Genomic DNA, 5,212 nt, shown 5'->3' with positions numbered 1-5,212 from the left:
CATCTAAATTCTGGAAAAGTCTCTGTCAATCTCTTAACATAACCCATCAATACACCACTGCATTTCATCCACAAGCAAACGGACAGGTTGAGAGAATCAATCAATGGTTAGATGAGTACCTACGATGTTTTTGTTCCTACCAGCAAGACAATTGGATAACATACTTACCCTTCGCTGAATTTTCCTACAATAATCTAACCAATTCATCCACAAAATTATCTCCATTCTTCGCAAATTATGGGTACCATCCAACCATCACTTCAGTTAGTACTTCTCCTTCCAATTCTCCTCTTGTAGATGAATGGAATAATGCACTTCTAGACAATTTTCGGGTTATCAAGGAAAACATTTCAAAAGCTCAGACTTCCCAAAAGCACTATTATGATTTGAGACACAGACAACCACCTTCATATCAAATTGGAGACCAGGTATGGTTGTCAACTAAAAACCTAAAGCTACATCTTCCTAGTAGGAAAATGACACAAAAATTCTGTGGACCATTCCCTATCACTAGGGTAATAAATCAGAATGCAGTCACTCTGGATTTACCTTCATCTATGAGAATACATCCGACTTTCCATGTTTCCCTCCTCAAACCATACGTTCCTACTAGAAATAACACACCCCAATTACTACCAACCACTTCCATCCAAGACTCAGAAATCTATGAAGTTAAAGAAGTACTTGACTCAAGGTTTTCCAAGGGTATTCTGGAATATTTAATTAGGTGGAAGGGGTACTCGGAGGAAGATGACTCTTGGGAACCCGCATCTAATCTTAATGCTCCTCGACTTGTTTCCCAATTCCACAGGAGATATCCAGATCTCCCCAGACTTCAAGCTGAGGATCAGCTTGTTTGAGGGGGGAGTCATGTCAGGCTTTTGGGTGTACTGTTTCCTTAATTAGAATTCAACCAATCATATCTTACTTACTCTCATAAAACACCTGTTCACTGAACACACCTTGCTTAGTATTTTGTTATTTCCCTCAGAGTAACACTGAGCCTCTGATACCTCTGGAAGGTTAATATTGTATCTAAACTTTTCAGCAACTCAAGTTACCTCATTCAAGATCTACCTACTACGGATTTAATATTTATTTCCAGCCTGTTGCAACATCTTACTTTGGCAAGTACTTTTCATTTATTCAAGACTGTCTTTATTTTGGGAAGTTACGTTACCTGTTTCAACTTATCAGCTCATATTATTTATCAACCAAGTCTGTGGCTGCCATAAAGAATAACCGGTTATTGAAGCTCTTATCTGTTAATCTTATTTGTTCTGTTATATTATCCTTATGTTGATTTCTGCTGCACCGGAGAATCGTGACGTCACACGCTGACTGTTAGCTGGCTTCAGCGTGTCTCTGCTGCTGCTGCAGCCGCAGCCCACAGAACCCGGAAGTGTTTATCCTTACTTACCGCATTCACAGTTTTCAAGGTACATTACTACGTTTGCAACTATAATCATATCTGCAGAAGTTCTCCATTATAACAATCTATCAATACTACATTGGATAAGACTTACTTGCTGTGAGTTCAATATCTCATGTTACGCAATATATTATAATTATTCCTTACTTATTCTTAAGAAAGTTTCACCTATTCCTATATCCTTTTGTATTATTACAAGCCTGCTTATTTCTAAGATTGCATTTGATTTTGATTCCTATAATACAGATAATACTTTAGTGTGTACTTTTTGTAGGGAAACATTAATCTATATTAACTGCACATATATCCATATGGGTTTACCAAGTAATAGTACTCTCAATTGATATTGTGCTACATACCTATACTAGTAATCAAACTAAGCAGGATTGATTATTACAGTAAAATAAATCCTAACCTAAGTTACAATTACACCTAACACTACACTATAATTAAACTAATTACCTAAACTAACTACAATTAAATAGAATTGAAAAAAAAATCTAAAGTACGAAAACAAACAAACACTAAATTACAGAAAATAATAAAATAATTACAAGTTTTTTTAAACTAATTACACATAATCTAATCCCCCTAATAAAATAAAAAGCCCCCCAAAATAATAAAAATCCCTACCCTATACTAAATTACAAATAGCCTATAAAGGGCCTTTTGCGTGGCATTGCCCCAAAGTAATCAGCTCTTTTACCTGTAAAAAAAGTACAATACCCCCCCAACATTAAAGCCCACCACCCACACACCCAACCCTACTCTAAAACCCACCGAATCCCCCCTTAATAAAACCTAACACTAACCCCTTGAAGATCACCCTACCTTGAGAAATCTTCACCCAGCCGGGCCGAAGTCCTCAACGAAGCCGGGCGAAGTGGTCCTCCAGACGGGCAGAAGTCTTCATCGAAGCTGGCCAGAAGAGGTCCTCCAGATGGGCAGAAGTCTTCATCCAGACAGCATCTTCTATCTTCATCCATCCGGCGCGGAGCGGGTCCATCTTCAAGACATCCGACGCAGAGCATCTTCTTCCAATGAAGTCCAACTGAAGAATGAAGGTTCCTTTAAATGACGTCATCCAAGATGGCGTCCCTTGAATTCCGATTGGCTGATAGAATTCTATCAGCCAACTGGAATTAAGGTAGGAAAAGTCCTATTGGCTGATGCAGAATCAGCCAATAGAATGTCAGCTCAATCCTATTGGCTGATTGGATCAGCCAATAGGATTGAACTTCAATCCTATTTGCTGATTGCATCAGCCAATAGGGTTTTTTCTACAGCCAATTCTATCAGCCAATCGGAATTGAAGGGACGCCATATTGGATGATGTCATTTAAAGGAACCTTCATTCTTCAGTTTGACGTTGTTTGAAGAGGATGCTCCGCGCCAGATGTCTTGAAGATGGAGCCGCTCCGCGCCGGATGGATGAAGATAGAAGATGCCGCCTGGATGAAGACTTCTGCCTGTCTGGAGGACCTCTTCTTCCCGGCTTGGATGAAGACTTCTGCCCGTCTGGAGGACCACTTCGCCCGGCTTTGTTGAGGACTTCGGCCCAGTTGGGTGAAGACTTCTCAAGGTAGGGTGATCTTCAAGGGGTTAGTGTTAGGTTTTATTAAGGGGGGATTGGGTGGGTTTTAGAGTAGGGTTGGGTGTGTGGGTGGTGAGTTTTAATGTTGGGGGGTATTGTACTTTTTTTTTACAGGTAAAAGAGCTGATTACTTTGGGGCAATGCCCGGCAAAAGGCCCTTTTAAGGGCTATTTGTAATTTAGTATAGGGTAGGGCTTTTTTATTTTTTATTTTTATTTTGGGGGGCTTTTTTATTTTATTAGGGGAATTAGATTAGGTGTAATTAGTTTAAAAAACTATTATAGTTTAAAAAATAATTATTTTATTATTTTCTGTAATTTAGTGTTGTTGTTTTTTTCCTACTTTAGATAATTGTATTTAATTGTATTTAATTATAGTTAATTTAGGGAATTAATTTAATTATAGTGTAGTGTTAGGTGTAATTGTAACTTAGGTTAGGTTTTATTTTACAGGTAAATTTGTCTTTATTTTAACTAGGTAGCTATTAAATAGTTAATAACTATTTAATAACTATTCTACCTAGTTAAAATAAATACAAAGTTGCCTGTAAAATAAAAATAAACCCTAAGCTAACTACAATGTAACTATTAGTTATATTTTATCTAGCTTAGGGTTTATTTTATAGGTAAGTATTTAGTTTTAAATAGGAATAAATTATTTAGATTTATTTAAATTATATTTAAGTTAGGGAGTGTTAGGGTTAGGGTTAGACTTAGATTTAGCAGTTAATACATTTAATATAGTTGCGGCGACATTGGGGGCAGCAGATTAGGGGTTAATAAATGTAGGTAGGTGTCGGCAATGTTAGGGACGGCAGATTAGGGGTTAATAAAATTTAAATAGTGTTTGCGATGCGGGAGTGCAGCGGTTTAGGGGTTAATATATTTTTTATAGTGGAGGCGATGTCCGGTTCGGCAGATTAGGGGTTAAATATTTTATTTTAGTGTTTGTGATGTGGGGGGCCTCGGTTTAGGGGTTAATAGGTAGTTTATGGGTGTTAGTGTACTTTTTAGCACTTTAGTTAAGAGTTTTATACTACGGCGTTAGCCCATTAAACTCTTAACTACTGACTTTAAAATGCGGTGCCAGGCTTGACAGGAGGTGTACCGCTCACTTTTTTGAAGACTCGTAATACCGGCGTTAGGCAAATCCCATTGAAAAAAATAGGATACGCAATTGACGTAAGTGGATTTGCGGTATTTTCGAGTGTGGCCAAAAAAGTGAGCGGTACGCCTGTACCTGCAAGACTCGTAATACCAGCAGGAGTTAAAAAGCAGCGTTAGGACCTCTCAAGGCTGCTTTTTAAGGCTAACGCAAGACTCGTAATCTAGGCGTGTGTTTTTAATTTACATTATGTTTTAATTTGCACAATATTACAAGTTAAGTTTTATCCCTTCACCCCTTCTATTGGAAGATCCCTAGTTGTGTCCTCCTTGAACCAAACGGCTCTTGTTCCTTAGTGGTGTTGAGTGCTATTCATGTGCATACTTTTCAAATGCTAGCATTTGAATCCCCTCTAGTAACTAAAAACCACTGTTGGTGAGTGAATACACTGAAAAGATGAAAACATTCTGTGTTGATCAGTAGGTGGCAGCAGATTGTAATAATTGTAAAGGATACCCTGGAGCTAAGCTAAGTGATCTGTAGAGACAAGGAGGAACAAACGATTAAACTGACATTAACACATCTCAGGATGCAGAAAGGAGGAACAACGCACAAACATTTCAAACCAAGTACTGTAGGTAAAAAGATAATAAGAAAATCATGGAATCTATGAATGATTGTAGACACTTCCCTGCTGTTATATTGTGCTGATCTCAGCCAAGTGCTCTATGTGTGGTCCCCTGTTTCAAATGTATCCTAAATGTAAGTTACATTTAATTAGTTGAAGAAAATGTTGTTGATATATATTCATTAAATCATAGTCATTTACAATAACTGCTTTTGAAAATGCAGATTTTAATGTCTTTTTCATTTTATAGCATCCTTAGCTTTCATTAGAAGAACAGATGGTCACAAAGGATCATGCTGCATTTAGCTGTGTGGTAATGGAATTACAAAGAATTAAAAGACATGGGAATTTATAAATTAGCAATACACTTTCAGAAACACAGCACAATCTGCCTTGGATCTGTCTGTTAGTAGAAAACTTAATATCAGTCCTGCAACTGTGCATCACTTTTAAC

This window comes from Bombina bombina, chromosome 2 (genome assembly GCF_027579735.1).
Source record: "Bombina bombina isolate aBomBom1 chromosome 2, aBomBom1.pri, whole genome shotgun sequence".
In the NCBI taxonomy this organism is placed as follows: Eukaryota; Metazoa; Chordata; class Amphibia; order Anura; family Bombinatoridae; genus Bombina; species Bombina bombina.
The sequence above is the reverse complement of the archived record's forward strand: the minus strand, read 5'-3'. Positions refer to the sequence as shown.